The following is a 19231-nucleotide window of genomic DNA, read 5'->3' on the forward strand; positions in this document are numbered from 1 at the left end:
AGAGAGGTTCAATAATTTGCTAAGGTACACAGTTAATATGTTGGGTGAGGGTGAAGGCTCTACCTTCTCTTTTAGAGAGGCATATCAAGTCATTATTTTTAGCACCTGATTTTTAATTGACAATCCTTCTCCTTATAGAGAAAACTCATACAAGATTGTTATCTCCAACAATACAGTAGCCCAGATACTTTAAATACTGCTCCATAAGAACAATTTTAAAGGATGAATAATTATCCTTTTAATGTTTTTAAAACATATTACTGAGCTGGCAAAAGTGTAAGAAATCTGGAGAGGCCAAAAGTAAAGCAAAAGAAGAACCAGGAAACCTAAGCAAGAGTTGAAGGGAATTTGTTGTTGTTGTTGTTGTTGTTGTTGTTGTTTTGTTTTGTTTTTCCTGAGAACATCTGTTGAATGTTGTATTCTCTGGACTTCTGTTTCCTATGTGTACAGTGCAAGGAAACATGTGATAAAGCCTAGGAACTTCCCAAGGGGAGGAATCAAATAGGGATCCAGAAAACCAGAATCTCAGTTTAAGAGTAAATGGGAAATAAACCTTCTATATCAAAATTGTCAACAATGAAAGTTGAGAATTAATGACCACATTATGGGCCTCAGATAGGCTTATGGCCTGAATTTACATTATCTGTTGTGGGGACGGGGAACTTGATTAGAGAATTTAGTTTTAAGAAATAAAAGAGAGTCATGGAAACGTTTTCAAAGAACAAAGGCTATAAAATATGGCCAAGAAAATTTGAGAAAGAAACAAATAGAACTTTTCTACATTAAAATACAATAATTAAAATGAAAAACTCATTGGGCAGATTAATCACAGCTAAAAAATGGATTGGTATATTAAAAGATAGAACAAAAGAACTTAACCAAGATGCAGTCCAGAGAGACAAAGAGAGAAAAAATATGAGAGAATTAAAGCTAAGAAATATAGAGTGATGGGATCTAACAAGTATTTCATCATATTTGCAAAGAGAGAGAATGGGAAAATGGTGATATTCAAAGAATCAGTGGCTGAAATTTCAGTTCCCTGGATTTTTTGAAAGACAAAACAACATTCAAATTCAGAAATCCCAATGAATCCCTAGCAAGATAAATACAAAACATATACATCCACACCCTAGACAACTCATAACATTAATGAGCACCAAAGACAGAAGATTTTGAAAGCAATCAAAGAAAAAAGGAAACTAGATTGACAGATGATCACTTAATAACAATGATGAAACTCAATAGACAACAAGAAAATACATTATGCCAGAAAATCATTGTCCCAAAATTCTATATCTATAGAAATTATATTTCAAGAATAAGTATGAAATGTAAGCATTCTCAGACAACCAAAAATCCCACACTAAAGGAAATTCTGAAGGATTTGCTTCAGGTAGAAAGAATGTAATATCATATGGAAGATTTGAGATACGAGAAAGAATGATGAGAAAACTTGCTTGAAACTGTGGGTAAATCCAAAGAAACTTTAACTAAAAAACAATTACAGGGCCGGGCACATTGACTCATTCCTATAATTCCAGTACTTAGGGAAGCTGAGGCAGGAGGATCACTTAAGCCCAAGAGTTCAAGATCAGTCTGGGCAACGTAGAGCAGCCCCCATCTCTACAAAAATTTAAAAAGTTAGCCAAGTGCAGTGAATCCTAACTGTGTTTTCACCTACTCAGGAGGCTGAGGTGGGAGGATCATTTGAGCCCAGGAGGTTGAGGCTGCAGTGAACTGTGATTGCCCCACTGTACTCCAGCTTGGGCAACAGAGCAAGACCTCGCCTCCAAATAAAAAACAACAACAATTATAATCCCTCATTTTTGAGATAAGAAACGATGAATCTAAAATATTGTATATAATTTAGAAGGATATGACTAAAGTTGTTTAAAGTGCTCCAAGGTTCTATTTTGGGGGAAGAAAATAGAGATGTAAATTAAATTTAGGCTTTTTAGGTTATTATTAATGCTATACTATCTAAAGTAATTAACTAAAAGAACAGACATAGAGAAAGAGAAAATTCCCTCGAACTGTGTAGAAGAGGAAAAAATAAATGAGTAATAAATTTAAAAAATTAAACCAAAGAAAGAAAGAAAGTATGCAGAGGGGAGTATCAATGTATAATAGTAATCACATTAAGGAGAAATGAGCTAAACTATCCAGTTCTAAGAAGAGATTATTAAGGGTGCAATACATGGAGGGGGCTGGAAGTTGTGCATGCTATGTGCTAGCTACAAGAAGTATCCCTAAAACAAAAAGACCTAAAATAGCTTAAACTTAAAGGCCACAAAAGATATACCATAAAAATACTTACCTAAAGAAATCTGATGCTAATGTATTCATATAATGCAAAACAAACTTTAAGGCAATGAAGAGATTCACTACATGAAAATTAAATGTTCAGCCCATTAAGAAAATATAATAATGAGGATATACCTAATAGCATAGCTTTAAGATATGCAAAGTAAAATTGATAAAACTTTAAGGAGAAATGAACTAGTCCTGAATCACATACATTTCAATGCAATTCTGTCATTAACTGATAGATCAAGCAGGAAAATGATCAGTAAGGATATAAAATATTTGAATGGCACATTTAAGTTAGATTTAATGTTCATGAATAGAACACCCAGAATACACATTCTTTTCAAGCACTCATGAATCATTCTTTTTTTTTTTTTTTAATCAACTACTTTCTAGTCTTTAAAGCAAGCCTCAACAAATTTCAAAAGATTGACATTGGGTTTGCAATCTCTACCCCAACATAAATACCCCATATGGTCATATATTTTTAAACACACAAGCCATAGGTCAAAGAAGAAATTACAGCAGAAATTAGAAAATAAACCTGAATGATGATGAAAATACACATATTAAAAATCATGTATATAGATAAAATAGAACTAAGAACAAAAATTATAGATTTAAATACTTAAATTAGAAAAGATCTGAAAATTCAAAGAATCTCCAACTTCTCCAACATAATAATCTCCAACTTAAGAAACTTTAAAAATAAGAGGAAAATACTTCTAAAGAAAGTATCAGAAGGAAAATAATTAAGATAGGAACAAACATTAAATAAAACACAAATCAAAATACAAAACATAAACATAATGACTAACATTGGTTTTTGAAAACATAAAATAGACAAACTGCTGGCAAGATCTGGAAAAAAATCAGAAAAAAAGAGGAAATAATATTAGCAATAAAAGAGGTTTATTTCTACAGATGCTGCAGAGGTAAGAGAATATCATGCAATATCATTGAAAACATAAATAAACTAGATAAATTCCTAGAAAATGCAATTTACCAAAATTGATTCAAGAAAAAGTAGATCTATAACCACTGAAAGAATTCATCAATAGTTTAAAATCTTCCCATAAGGAAAACACCAAGCCCAGAGAAGCATGAGTTTATATCATTTAAAGGAAAAATAACCAAACTCTTCTGCAGAATAGGAAAAGAGAAAACACACTTCAATTGATTGTATAAGACTTAAATAACTTTGATACTAAAATTGAACAAGAACAACACAAGAAAGGAAATATACAGGCCAATCTATATAGAAACATATATGAAAATATACTAAACAAAATACTAGCAAGCAAAATCCAGCTATATGTTGAAAGGATTGTATATCATGGCTAAGTTGGATCTAGCCTAAAAATACATGGTTATTTTAACATTAGAAAACAGATCAGTGAAACTCACAACATAAAGAAGGAAAAAACCTTATGACCATCTCAACCCTTAAACTGATTATAGGGTATCTACCAAGAAAAAATACATACCACGAGAAGTATACTTGATAACATGTTGAATGAAAGCATTTCCTGTGAGATCAGAAACAAAATAAAGATGCCCAGCTCTCAACAATTTCTACTCATTATTGTGCTAGAGATCTTAGCTAGTGTAGAAAGAAAGAAAATGTATTAGAATGGGAAGAAACAAAACTGTCATTATTTACAGCTGATGTGGTTTTCCACAGGCAGCCACATCTGCCTGTGCATACCAGCACACAGCCAGAAGAGTGAGGAGTCTGAAACTGGCCTCTGTTGTGTTCATCCAGCCACCCCAACACAGTGCTGGGTCCACCAGGCACAGAGCTGCGGTCCGCTTGGCAAGCCAGGTATCCATGGGTCTGTGTCCCTGCAGACACGGTACCTTTCCCTAATTCTTATGAAAACACATGAACTAGCAATTCATCCTCACTCTCTATGTAGAAAATCAAAGGGTATCTACAAAAAAATTATTTTAATTGATATGAGGTTTTAGAAAGTTGGTCAGAAATGAATATTCAAAAGTCAAGTATAGTTATAGATACCAGCATAAACAGAGTAAAATTTAGAAGAGAGGTCATTAACAAAGCAACAAAAATATGCAAAGGCCATAGAAATGAACCTTAACATGTGCAAGTCCCTTCTCGAGAAAATTGTAAAACATTATTAAATGATATTAAAGAAGGCCAAGATAAGTTAATAGATAATTCATGCATATGAAATACCATATATATGATAGGGAAATATTAATTCACTATAAACTGATCTAAATATTCAGTCCAATTCCAATCAACTCCCTATAGGATTTTTTTCTAGAACTTGACAAGTTGAATCTGAAATGTGTAGCCAAAATGTTTCTGGAAAAAATTGGAGGGACTTTTCCTGCCAGATCATAAGACTTTTTAAAAACTAATAAATACAATGGGATATTGACCCTGGAATAAACATAGAGAATAGAACAGCAAGCCCCTAAATAGACCCAAGAAAATATGGAAACTTGATTAATGAGAAAGGAGGGGAAGATGGGGGGCAACCTATTCAGAGCTCACACACACAGATCCCAAATTACAAATAGAAAGTGAATGGGGCTGGGGAGGCAGATGATGTCCAGTCGTTCTTGACTGGTATGTGAAAGGAGAGCTCTTTCTTGCTCACATACTTCTACCCTTGAGGCTCCCTCTTGCCCCAAGCAAAGATCTGGCTGGATTGGCCCAGAGAGAAATAAACTAAGAGGGTTTCTTTAAAGGGTTACTTTAAAAGCCCCTTTCTGCAGCCAGAAAGAGCCAGCCTAGCTCCAGGACGAAGCAGATAAAAAAGCTTCTTAAAATGAAGAAGGGAAGGTTAACTAAGAGGCACTGGCCAGATACCCACCATCCTGCTAATACAGCAGACAGCAGGGCTGGATTATCAGTAAAAGCTGCCACAGAGAGCTATCTGCAGCCCTGATCTTTGCATAGCTGGGCACAGGGGCCAGTCTAGCCCCTCACTTCTGGGTCCAGGTGGGTGGGGGCTGCCCCAGGCTAAGAACATTTCAACCTTACATGGTCCAGGTATGTGGTGGCAGGTGCTCTCATCTTGATAATTCTGTCACCTAGTGAATCCCACAAGCCCTATTCCATGAAGTCCTTATGATGCCCCTTCCCAAGTCCAAAAAGTGGCACAACCAAACACAGACTAGCAGCCAAGAAACCTTCATCCTAGCCCCAGCTCTGCCAGTAACTAACTACGTAACCTTAGTCAAGTTACTTGACTTCTCTAGGCCTCTTTTCTCATATGCAAACTGGGGATAATAATATATATTTGATTACCTGGCACATTTGTTGTAAAAATTAAAATATAATAATGGATATGACATTACGACACTGCTTTGTATCCCTATATGATTCCATGAAAATAGGAGGGATTTTGTTAGGTAATATGGTCTGTGGAAAAAATAAATAAATAAATCTCTTAAAAGACCAAAAGGAGTGAAAAGTATAATTCAGGCAAAGTGCAAAATCAGCCCTTGGTCAGGATAGAAATCCAGAAGACAGAGTCCTAACCAAAATTCCTATTGGCATAATGTAAGTAAGATATCTGGAATGTTATACAAAACAGACGCTCAGAAATGGTGGTTTTTTTTTCAACTCTGTACTTGGCACAAAAAGAAACTGAGGCCCAGAGAGGATAAATGACTTGTCCAAGTCACACAGCAAATTTGTGGTAGAACCCAGATTAGAACTCAAGTTCGTTCATTCGTTCTTTCTTTCTTTCTTTTTTTTTTTTTTTTTTTTTTTTGAGATGGAGTCTTGCCCTGTTGCCCAGGCTGCAGTGCAATGGCACGATCTCAGCTCACTGCAACCTCCACCTCCCGGATTCAAGCGATTCTCCTGCCTCAGCCTCCCGAGTAGCTGGGATTACAGGTGCACGCCTCCATATCCATTTTATTTTTGTATTCTTGGTAGAGACGGGGTTTTGCTATGTTGTGAATCCAAGTTCTTTCTAGTCTCCTTCTAGAATTTTACCCATCCAAGTTCTATCCACATTGCTTGATCTAAGATTGCTACCCTGAAGGGCATAATGACCCCATCACTGCCTCCCCAAGATATTCTCTGAGGAACGTGGAACACAGTGAGGGAGTACTTATTTTCCTGTGCCTACAAATAAGCTTGCTCACCAGTATAACTCACCCTTCTCCATGTGGAAGTCTTCTGCCAAGTATACAGCACAAGACAAACAGTGCAGGGTGCTGACCAAGAGCTTAAGAACCAATTACCCATCCAGCATTGACGTGAACCATGGTGCCTGGATTGGCAGGATCTATGGCCCAAATGCCTCTGACTTTTCAAGAAATCTCCAGCTTCAGCCCTCCCCACTAGGATCCTAAATGCAGGGATGGAGGTACATCAAAAGACACTTCGGTTTAAAATCTTGTTGATGTTAAGCCATAGACTTTTGCAGACTGCACGGACAGGCTACTCTTAAAGAAGTGGCTTTAAGCTTCATAGGACAGCAAGAGAACAAATATGTGAGTTTGGTGAAGTCCCTGCAGACGCAACCTCAGGCCAGACCAAGCAATGGCCTTAAGCCCCAAATATGTATCCTAGGTGCCCATCTGAGGCTGTTAATCTCCCTGTGGGCTGCTCTCTCTCCAGCTGGGCAGAGGCTTTCTCCTCTTGCAGTGGCCTCAGGCACAAGATATCCCCTCACCACACCAAAACCTCCCTCTCCTCTCTCTCAGCAGGCCCCTTCATGGCAACAGCTATGATCATGGCTACCAGTGAGATGTCACCAAGGACATAGCTGAGAAAGAAACTAGTCACAGGCCAAGCCTCACGAGTACATAAGGGGTTCAGAGTCAGGCTCTATCCCCATCCACAGGCAGCTCTTTCTGATTCCACATCTGGCCAGCTCTGAGACAAGCCTGACACCCTGCTTTTGTCTGGGTCGAGAGGGGAGACATTGTGATCCTGAAGGTCAGGCAGAGCGTCTGCTCTGTATTAAGGCCCAGCTAGATGAGAGAGGAGATGAACAGAACAATTTTCTTCTTCTTAGAATTTTATTTTTCCATTGAAAGAGATATGTAAATGAATAATTAAATAAAACATAGAAATTCCTCCAGCATGAGTTCAATGAGATGCTTGACCTTTCTCTAAACAAGTGCTCTATAGTGCGTTAGACAATACATGCCCCTTCTCTGGGGCTCCAGTTTCCCATCTCTAAGAATAGAGGGCTGAATTAGATGAGCTCCTGCTCTGAATCTAATGTTCCTACAATCCAGTGACCCCAGAAGCTTCTAAAAGAGTCATTCATGACCAGAGCCCAGACCTGGACATTTTTCTCCAGCTCACTCTTCCCAGAACCCAGGCTTCTCTGTGTTCTTTGTTCAAGGGTGACTTTGAGTTATAGGAGACATGTAGGGTTTGTCCAAGGAACTGCCAGTACCATATCCTGCTGTTTGTGTTAGCCATAGAGCCCCACACCATTGCATCTAGGAGCCGCCCCAGAAGTCCTGGCCTAAAGGCCAAACAGGTTCACACAAGGCCATTGTCTTTTTGCTCTCTGAGTCCCCAGCCTATTATTCCTCCATCTGATTTTAGTTTCAGCCTCTTAAAACATGGCTCTCATTGTAAAATCTCCTTGAAAACCTGTGTCTCCCCAAACTCTCTCAACTCAGATGTGAACTCCTTAGCCTGGTGCTTGTTCCTCTCTAGATCCTGTTTCCAGCCCACACCACCTCCTTTTAGCATTACCACCCAGTATTCCCCAACATGCCCCTTACATTCAAGCTTCAGAGCAACTTTCCTGTTATTCTTCAAGACTGACTTGGCCTCCCCACCTGCCAAGATTCAGCTTAAATGTGGCTTCCACCCAGACACTTACTCTGACCTCCAGCCCACAGGGTTCCTGAAACACTGAAGTGTTGACACCATTCATCCTGAGCCTGAGAGACTTGCTTGGTTTTGTAGTTGACTGGTGATCTCCTACGGATGCATCTTGTCTCCCTGAGAGAGCCAAAGTTCCACAAGAATATGCCCATATTAGTCAGCATCTGGCACAACACTCTCCAAGTAGCCGGTAAAGACTTGTTGAAAGCAATGAGGATAGCTGGACAGATCATGGGAGTGGGGCGGACAGAGGAATGGATGCAAAGTGCTAAGGGGCCTCATATGTAGGCAGGCAGAGTTACAGAGACATCTGTAGAATAAAAAATGAAATGGAGGATAAATGAATGAATAAGTGGACCTTGGTCCTAGCCACCATCATCGCTCACCTAAATCACTATAATAGGCTCCTAATTCATTTCTCCTCCCAGTAACAATCTACTATTTTCATAGCAGCTATAGCATGTCATTTCTCTCTTCAAAACTTTTCAATGTTCACTATTCCACTCATATCAAAAGCCAAATAACCCACCAGAGCCTTCATGAGCTGGCACCCATTACTGCATTGATCTCAACTCCTTCAACTCTCCCCATCCCTCACTTAACTCCAATCATATGAACCGGCAAGCTCTTTCTCAACCATGCCTCAGGGCCTTTGCACTTACTCTTCTCTATATTTGGCTCCTCTTCCAACAAGTATTCACATAGCTTCCTCTTGGCCTCTGTTTAAACGCCTGCTTATCAGAGAAAACCTCCTGACCCTGTATAAATGTATAAACCCCCTCCCACCCTTGGAGCTCCCTTACTATTCTCTATATTTCTCCATGGTATTCACACTTTGTATGGTGTATATACCCTCTTTACTGTCTCTTCCCAAACCAAATCCTCCAAGGGCATGAAATATGTGTTTTGCTCACTGTCATGTCTCCAGGGCTGAGAATTAAACATGGCACCTACTAGGTAGGTACTAAGTAGTTAAATGAATGAATTCGTGAGGGAGGGAATGAGTGAATGAGTCTGTAACTTAGACCCTTGCAACCTTCGGGCATTTTTCCAAGATGCTGTTATCTGATGTGGCTGTCATTGTCCTATGCCTACTCAGTTCCAGCCCTGTTGGCCGCCGAAGCAGATGGATAGCACACATTCTAGGGAGCTCTTTGTAAATGACAAGCCTAAGAGAACTGAAAGAGCAGCTTCTAGGAGGATGGGGCCAGGATTAGTCTACTGCCTGGTTTCTAAATGCCACATTTTAAAATCCTGCTTTCCCACCCTCCCATAGCCTCTCTGCAAATTCCACAGGGTTAAAGTGCAATCATAGTCTAAAATGAAGAAGAAAACAAAAGCATCACGTTCTCCACCATAGGGCTCACAGGGAGCTGTGTTCCTATTTCCCCTGAAGGCCAGAGCCCCCTAATACCTCTGCAAAGCCCAGTCTGCCTTATATCTACCTTATATCTACCTAATCCCTAAGTTCTCATCACCAGTGAAAGAAGGGAAGCCAGAAAAGCAGACAATGAGCCAAGAGGAGTAATCAGTGTGGCCACTTCTGGTCTTCCACTCTTCCTGCTAACACCCTGCAATCATACCCAGCCCAGCCCTAGACTAGCACAGTGACATCTCTCCAACCCCTGACAGTCTCCTTGCCTGGAATTCTGAGCTGTAAGGACCACAGAAAACAGGGATAAAGGAGTGGGACTGAAGATAATGCATTAGCCTTGAGTCCTGCTATAAATCCAACATAAACCCTTGTTCATGGATGGATAGGTGGGTGACAGATGGGTGTGTGGGTAAGTGACCGAATGAACAAGGTGAGATAGAAAGTTGAATGAGTGAGTGAGGAATGTAAGAGTAAGTGAGTCAGAGGGATGGAAAGGGCCATCTGTCCTAGTGCTGATGACATCTTTGAAAGGATGGCTCAATGGGCTTAGTAAGACCTACTTTCTGTATTCCTTTAAGCCTATGTCTAGTGCAGTGTTAGAGGTAGGAAGGAGGTTGGCAGCTCCTGACAAATGTGAATCATAAAGTAATTAAAGTTCCAAGGAGTCTTTCACAGGATTGTAAAGATATTTTATACAAGTACCCAAGGAGCCAAGTCAGGACCACTGGGAACCCCTTCTATCTCCTGTATGCTCTACAAACCAGAGATAATGATAGATAGGGAAGCGACAGCTCAGGGATGCCATTTGTGACTTAGCCACCTCCCACAGGGACCTTCCTAGAATCATCTGGGAATTAGATGTCACCTGTCACCAGCCCCCCAAAAGCTCCTTAGTGACATCCTAATTTGTTTGTACAGGAGATGGTAAGGTCTCTGAGGGACAGACATTGTTGGCAGTCACCCCAAATGCCAGGTGTCCCAAAATGAATTATCATTTTCCTCCTCAAATCTACTTCTCTCCTCATTTTTATTCCACTGAATGGTTCCATCATCTGTCTGGTTACTCAGATGATAAATCTTCATTAATTCGTTTGTTCAACATATATTTGTGGCATGTGTCAGTAACATGGTACCATGATGCCTGCTAGGATAAAGTAATGAGCAAAACCAGACATAGTGCCAACCCTCACAAAGCTCATCATCACATAGAGAAGGTAAGCTTTAATGATTACATAAATAAATGTAAAATTAAAACTATGATAAAGCCTTGAAGGAGGTACATGATGTTTTAAAACTTTATAAAATGGGGTTGGACCTGGTCCTGAAGATTATGAAAGTGACAACTCAGCTGAGAACTGAGAGTAAAGAAGGAATTCAGTAGGTGGAGTCAGGAAGAGTGAGCATTCTAAGCAGAGGAACAGCAAATACAAAGACTTATGGCAGGAGGAGCCTAACAAGCCCTAGGGACTGAGACTCAGCTGAGGCCAGTGTGGCAGGGAGAGCCAGGGAGACAGTGCTAGGTAGGGAGATGTCGGAGAGGGCAGCAAAGCCAGGCAAGCAAGACCTCGTAGGACTTACTAAAGAGTGTGGTCTTTATCTTGAGATCAATAGGAAGCAACTAACATACTTTTAAGGAAGAAAGTGATATGAACATAGCTGAGTTTTGAAATGTGCTCTGGCTGCTGTGTGGAGAACAAATTGGAGGGGAACCAGTATGGATATAGGGGGACTGGGGGCTCTTGTGGTACCCTAGAAACATGAAGGTGGTACCATGAGCTAGGGTGATGCTGGTGGAGATGGAGAGAAGTGAAAGATTTGAGAGATATTTACAAGCTAATATCAACAAGATATGGGGATGGATTGGATGTGGGTTTTTAGGGAGAGAGGTGTTGAGGATGACCTTCAGGTCTGTCTGACTTGTGCAGCTACCCAGACGAAGGAGTCATTCAATGAAATCTGAAATACCTGAAGAGGACCAGGTTTTAGTATGATGAAGAACAACAGAAATTCTGTTTTAGACACATTGAGTTTGAGAGGCCTTTGAGACATCAAACTGGGAGTCCCCCAGACTCCTTCATCTCCCTCACTTTCTGCATTCACCAGTCACTGTGTCCTATTGAATTCTACCTCCTCTCCATTTGAACTTAGTTCAGGCCCTGGTAATTACTGTATGAATAATTAAAACAATCTCCAGGCTCTTTCTTCTTCCAATCCATCCACCCACCTCATGCTGTCTTCCTAAATATCGCCTCCTGAAAGAAGCCCTTTCTAACTACCCAATCTAAAGTATTCCTACCCCATTACTCTCTATTGCAGTCTTTGGGTTTTTTCTTCTAAAGACATGTAACAATGTATTGTACTGGTTGATTGGAGAAATAAATATACATATATGTCCTAACTCTGTTTGCTAAGAGAGCATATAAATGATGACACACCAATCACAAGGAGCACAGGTGGTCTTTAAAAATCTTGGTTTCTAAATACCATTTTCCACTAAAAGGATCCAGTGCTCTTCAGACAAATGGCTAATTCCAGGGCTGTAGCACAGAAAGGAAACTGAGCCTGTAACTTCTTGCTATAGCAAATAGTAAGGAAGAGCATAGAGAATTGCGGGGATGCATCAAAAACAAAGAAAACCAGCTTGCAGAGCCTCCCACTAATCAAGTTTGGGACAATGTGAACATTGAAATAAAATAAAAATAATAATTGATTTATAACCCATTGAATAAATGAAGAATTCATGAGACCCTAGTGATAGGAAGGGAGGGAGAGGGGAAAGATTTTTTTAAAGTAGAATGCCAACTACTAAATATGGAAGAAATAATTGATTCAAAATGATCAACGATGCTAAAATCAGTGGGTATAAGTTTGATAAGGAACAGCTTATACATAGTCTCAAAGTATCTCGCCACAAATTACTTATTAATTACAGAGAGAAAAATAATAATTTCTCAGTGGAGAAACTGGCAGACATTATTCTTAAGCAAGTGATAAAAGCTCCCATCACCAGCACTGGGACAATCCCCACATCCTGTGCTTGGTGATATGAAAACTGGAGAGGACATAACCTCACTGCAGTGGTATTCCTGCCCATAATGCATTGCTTGAATCTAGTCATGTGGAACTATCAACAATAACCAAATTGATAGATATTCCACATAATAACTGACCTGTACTATTCAAAAACATAAAGTTCAAAAAATAAATAAATAAAGCAAAAGAACTGCTCTGTATTCGAGGAGACTAAAGAGACATGATAATTAAATGCAATCTGTGGACTAGGTCCTGACTGAGGTGAGAGAGATGGGGGAGCCATAAAGACATTATTAGGACAGAATTGCACTGTGGTAAGAGAATATCCTTTTTAAGGAAATATATACTTAACATATGGGGGCTAAAGAGGCATCATGTCTCCAATTTCTCCTCAATTGATCAGAAATATAAACATTTTCATATGTATTCATATATAATAAAACAATAAATATATTATTAAAATATACAGTAAAACATAAATTATATAAACATAAAAATATATGCAAATAATAAAAATAATATTCTTGTATGATTGGAGAGAATGAAAATAATAAAGTAAATGGAAGATCATGTAAACAGTTGAGACATGGATAAAGAGGTATTTCTTATACAACTGCTATACATTTTTATTATATTTGATATGTCAAAATTTAAAGTGACATAAAAATAGGAAGCACTCAATAAATGTTTGTTGAATGAATAAGTGAATATCCAACCATGTCCCTCCCTTCTTAAAATACCTCAGTGCTTGCCCATAAATATGACAAAAAGTCTAAACATCTCAGGACAGCAATCCAGACAGGACTCCATACAAAGCTCTTTGTAACATCTTCCATCTCATCTCCAACACTACTGACCACCCACACCATAGGCTCCAGTTATGCCAACTGCTTAAAGTTCCCCAAACTTACCACAGTAGGCAACACTTGTATGCCCTCGCACATGCTGGTCTCTCTACCTACAATGTCCTCCTCTTCCTGGCAACTTCCTGTTATCTTTCAAGATCCACACCAAGTACTTACACTTTTGGGAAGGCCTCTCTGACTGCCCCAACTGGAGACAACACTTCCTTGCTGCTACATTAGAGTCTCCAGTACCTGCTTTGATCACGCCCCACAGACAGGCCTTTATTTGTTTACAAGTCTGTCTTGCCATATGGTCTGATTGCTACCTGAAGCCCAGGATATTTCAACTTACCTCTACCCCCAGCGCCTTGCACAGACCCTGGCACAGTAAAAGATCTCAATTAATACTGAGGCATGAATAAATGAATCAGTTTTGGTTGTACTTTCTGCATCTTCCAAGAGAACCCTTAATTTTACTCTCTTTCATTATCCTCAGAAACTGCAGAGAAGTGAGAGAAATGAGTTCTCTCATTTTATGCACCAGGAAAGGGAGGTTCAGAGAGGGTAAGTGACTTAACCCAAGATAATACAGTGTGCCCAAGGCTGAGTAGAGCTGGAATCCAGATCTTGTGCCAATCAGTCCAGTGTTCTTTCACAGAAAGTGGGTGGCATAGGAAAGAAGGATATTGCACTTTACTGTTTGCCTATTCTATGCCAGACACTGAATTTCAAATTGACTTTCCAGTTCTAGCACCACATTACCTTACGAGGAACCCCATTTTACAGATGAGGAAACTGAGGCTCCAAGTCAGATCCATCTGGCTGCAAAGCCCGTGCTCTCTTTTCCGCACATTGCCAGTATGTACTGCTCACCTCTGACCCTCCATCAAAAGAAGTGAGATGGCCTGAGCCGATTGTTCTGTCCCTCAACAGTGTCTTTAAATCCAGCACCACACACAGACCCAAAACACAGTTTACACCCTCCAACCACAGGCCACATTTCACATGGTTTCCAAACCCAGAATATTTGGTTTGTAAGACAAAACCTTCATTTCTCCAGCAGAAAGTGAACACTATACACAACTACCCAGCCAAACTGCTGACGCCTACAGACACTGCATCACACCAAACAGAGTCTAATCTGCCCTGAGACATCCTCAAAGCATCCAGGACTCCCCCAGAGTTTGGCGCTGAGGATACCTTGGAACTGGGGAAGGGGAGATCAGGCCAGTCAGATGGCAGAGTCTGGGCAGAGGCTTGGTTCCCAGGACAGAGGTTGCTCCAGGAAAAAGTGAAGGCACAGAAGTTCAACACTGCCCACTCCATGCTGGTGGGGGGTTGAAAGGCAAGGGGAGAGATCCCCGCACAGCCCAGGAGGCCTTTCCCACCCCTTCAATCCCTGCTTCTTACACAGCAATAGTCTCCAGCTAAGGCTGGAAAGGCCAATGATGCTGATCACGTTCAGGTCCTGGAGACAGACAGAGAAGTTAAGCCCTTAGCCTCATTCCCCAATTTGCCCAAAGGAGTAGTTTTTCCTGCTTTGAAAGTCTTTGAAATGAGGGAGTTGCTGGCATCTCTCATGGTCAGTGGACATTCGCTACACACTCTGGAGTTAGACAGATGTGGAAAGCAATCTTTGCTAGCTCTGACCTTGGGTTAGTTGTTTAGTCTTGCTGTGTTTCAGTTTCCTTATATTTAAAATCGTCTTAACTATTTCATAGGGTTGGTATAGAGGTTTCATGAAAAAAAAGATGGAAAGAGCCTAAAAAGGAAGCTGGACAATAGTCGATAATCAATAAACGTGAGTTACTATGAGTTGCCTTTCCTGCACAGAAGTCCTAACCATCTCACACAATGCTCTTGCTGGCTTTTAAGTCTGTTTTCACTTGGTTGAGCTTAAAGCCCAGGGGCCAACCAGAGTCTAAATAGTGTGAAAATTCAGCAGAGATGTGCTCCAGTCCTAGTCTTACCTTTTTAAGATGGCATTTATCTGGGAAGGAACAAACACTTCACCCATACCAGGCAACCAGCACATTACTTAGTACCAGGCCACAGGGGATTTCCTCTTTCCTACCTTGTGATCAAATGCTTCTGGGAGGATGCATCTTGAAGGCAGGCAACGGCTACCAGCTTGGGTTGACATAACACATACTGAGAAGCAGGACCCCAAATGCAATGCCTGAAAGCCCACCATTTGAGTTATTCTAATCATTCTTTGTTGCTAAGTTTTACCCTCCAGCTTTCTCCTTTCCAAACATGAATGGCCTTAGGCAGCATAAAATAATTTGTCTTGGAGTGAATTAGAGTTTCACCAACTTTGCAATGTGGCTAGAACCCTGCCCTGCATTCAGATGAAGTGCACCTCTGCAGGTAAGAGGTGACAAATGACTCCCTGACCACTTAGCAAACTAGAGACACCATATGAGGAAGGATAAAGTGCTGAGCACTGGCCCATGGCCTCACAGACCTAGGCAAGGAGGCAGTAAAGCCCTTCATGTGTTCCTCCACACTCTTAAGTCCAAGCTCTCATCCGAAGCTCCAGTTCCACAAGGGCCATCCCTGATCAGAGATGTTGTGGTCCATACTGGGGGAGGGCTCAGATCCAAGAGACACAGACCTCCCAGCAGAGCCCTGAGTTAGGCAGGGTCACATGAGGAAGGGGTGGCTGTGGGGCCAGGGCCAAGCTTAGGGCAAGGGTCAAACTCCTTTAGGCACCCAGACACTTGAGCTTTTGAGACAAGGAAGAGCTAGCAGCTGAAACACTCGGAGCAGGGGGTGTTTATCAATGGCCCAATTCATTCTCAACTATCCCCCTTGTCTGAGCCAGCACAGAGATGGGCATTATGTCCCAGAGCTACCAGGAAAAAAACCTCCAAGACATCGTCACCAACTAGAGTCCAAAGGTACAGAAACCAAATTGAGACATATGGTTTGAAAACCAGATGATGTATTTGAAATTGAGGATGTCCCAAGAAAATTCAGTGTGGTTCCCATTCCCAGAGACCAATAGAATGCTTAATTGCTGATTTTTCGTTTATTTGTTCTGATTTCCTTCAACAAAGGAAGTGGAAGTTTACAATTAAAAATGTGTATTCTATAAAGTTGATAAAGCAGAAATTAGAAGTCAAAGCAATGGTTCCAACTAACACAGTTATTACAACAGAACAATATGATGGACTAAGAGCTGCCCAGCAACCAGAGTGAAAAAGGAAGCACAACGGGAAAATAATTCCTTCCCCACCACCTTTATTCTGCTGGACTGACCACAGCCTGCCCTTTTTTAACCACTCCCAAGGGTCAGGTGTAGGATCAGGCCAAAGAAAAGATAGATCCCAGCATTCCCCTCAGAAAGCAGTTGAACCCAACTTGCTCTCCTGCATATTAGAGGAGTTAGTGGGTGAGAGCTTAGTCACCCCTTAGACCAAACCATAGGCATTAAGACAGAATAAACTCAGGCTGGGCATGGTGCCTCACACTTGTTATCCCAGCACTTTGGGAGGCCTAGGCAGGCAGACAACTTGAGGTCAGGAATTCGAGACCAGCCTGGCCAACATGGAGAATCCTCATCTCTAGTAAAAATACAAAAATCAGCCAGGCGTAGTGGTAGGCGCCTGTAATCCCAGCTACTCAGGAGGCTGAGGCAAGAGAATCACTTGAATTCGGGAGGTGGAGGTTGCAATGAGCTGAGATCATGACACTGCACTCCAACCTGGGCAATAGAGTGAGACTCAGTCAATGGAAAGGAAAGGAAAGGAAAGGAAATGAAAGGAAATGAAAGGAAAGAGGGAAGCGGGGGGGGGGGGGGGGGGAAGGAGGGGAGGGGGGGGGGGGGGGGGAGAGAGAGAGAGAGAGAGAGAGAGAGAAAGAAACTCAATACCATCTTTCTAACTTCCCAACTGAAGGAGCACCTTTAGTCTGAGTACCTCAATGAAGTATTCAGAAGGGAATAGCCATGATAGAACAGCCCTAGAAACTCTACTAAGAAGAATAACACCACCACTCTGCTGGTATTTTAGGGCACCTACTCTTCCAAGCTCTTTATGGTGTGTGCCCAGTGGTCACTGCAGGGAGGAGGTCATGGAGGAGTTTCTGTCCAGAAAAAAAGATAACTACTGGAAGAAAGGAGAGGAGAGAGCAAATGCCATCCCCCCACCAGCCTGTGGGAGGGAGACTCAAAGTAGGGTTGAATGAAACCAAAGAAAAAAAGGAATCAGCCTAGCTCAGTTCACTGTCCTCCCTGCCAAATGGGTGCCCTGGGACCCAGCCCAGAAGGGTCGCTGCTTCTCCGCAGCAAGTGTAATCCAGAGTATAAACTACAGCACGGAGCAAACTACATATGCTGAGCTCTGTCTCAGATCCCAGCCTGACCCGGCTTGCCTTCCAAAGGCAGTGTTTGGAAGTTTTCACTTCTAAAAGGGCAAACACTGCTTCTAAGTCCCAGAGCTTAAGGGACAAGATGCTCTCTGGCTGAGCCCCATGGACAGCCTGTTTCAGATTAAACAGAACCCCTCAAAGGCACCATATCACCATCTGCCCTGACCCCTGCAGCCAAAGTCCCTGACTTAAAATATTCCCCACTGAGGCCAGTTTCTTGGACCCATTGTCAGAGGTACAAAATATAGGTTAAAAGGGGCAAAAGTCGGAGAAGCCTAGAGGCTGAGGGTGGGGCCACACCAGGGATACATTTGTGCATATTCATTGAACAAAGCGGGTGCATGTTGCATACATGTCGCTGTCCACAGGTATACATGTTGAAAGTATGTGAATGGTTGCATGGCTATCCTGAGAAGAGTGTGCGCAAGACTGGTGCAATGGACAGGAATGCGTGTATGCTGAGCATGTGAGCGTGGGTGCACTGCGAGTGTTTGTGGGTGGCCATGGCCATCCTGTCTACTCATCCCCTGACCTCCTGCCTCTTCTCCTGGTTTAAGAGTGGGGTCCCGCAAGCTGTCTCCCTGACCCTGGTCTAGCCAGATTGGGTCAGTCAAAGTCACATTCACTCCAGTGTTGTGTGAGGGCTGAGCTTCTGTCCTGCTCCAAGCCCTGAGAAACCAAAGCCGAATGACCCACAGAGAAGACACCCCAGCTGGGGACAAGTCAGGTCACCTTAGAAAGCCTGAGTTCAGATAACACTCCCTAGCCCCAGCTTCTGCCTTCCTGGGTTCACTCTGGCACATCCACTCATCCACATGCAGACTGGCTCAGCTCACCTGGAGGCCTTCCTGCCACACACACACAGACATTTCCACAGGTACAGACACAGTCCACCCAGGGCAGCAGGTGCCACACAGACAGACACCTGTGGCCCACTCCAGGCCACCAGACACACTCTGAAACACTCGTTCACCCACACTCACACCCTAGGGCACATGCTAGAAAATTCCACATGTGGACATCCCACCCAGACACACTCCCTCACACTGGCACAAGCTCCCCTTCACAAGCACTCCCACTGACACATTTACACCTACTATCCAATTAGTCACAAATCTGCACTGTTCCCAACTAGGCTGGCAGAGGCATCACCAGCCCCTGAGTCCAGCTAGGGGAGCTGTCTACTTACTTAGCGTGCGAGAAAGGCGGGTGGTGCGTGCGGCCAGTGGTGGCAGGGCGCAGCTGGAGCTCCAGAGGCCGCGCGCGAAGTAGCCGCTCTGCCGGCCCAGCCTGAAGGGCCGCCCCTGGCCCCCGCCCCCCGCCCCGCTCTCCCCCACCCGCCCTCTCCCAGGCGGCCGCAGCCTCCCAAGGACCTTCCACAACAGCGCGCTCCCTGCCAAGCCTTGGTCCCAATCAGCCCCGGCTGCCTGCAGTCTCCGCGGGACTGCGAGGCTA

General features: G+C 42.3%; 1 protein-coding gene across 4 annotated transcripts in view; it reads right to left on the reverse strand.

Annotated features, from left to right (window-relative positions):
- Positions 1-19231, reverse strand: part of INSC (INSC spindle orientation adaptor protein) — a 135071-nt gene that overhangs the window by 113682 nt on the left and 2158 nt on the right. For 2 of the 4 annotated variants that reach the window (XM_017881616.1, XM_017881614.1), the window contains exon 1: positions 18966-19045. The exons of 1 other annotated variant lie outside the window; for it this stretch is intronic. The gene's annotated coding sequence lies outside the window, so the exon portion shown is untranslated. Of the gene's footprint in view, positions 1-8144; positions 8187-18965; positions 19046-19231 lie in introns of those variants that run through there. One more of the 4 variants, XM_017881615.1, reaches the window with a different exon arrangement.

Source organism: Rhinopithecus bieti, unplaced genomic scaffold, assembly GCF_001698545.2.
Source record: "Rhinopithecus bieti isolate Rb0 unplaced genomic scaffold, ASM169854v2 scaffold_11944, whole genome shotgun sequence".
NCBI classification, from domain to species: Eukaryota; Metazoa; Chordata; class Mammalia; order Primates; family Cercopithecidae; genus Rhinopithecus; species Rhinopithecus bieti.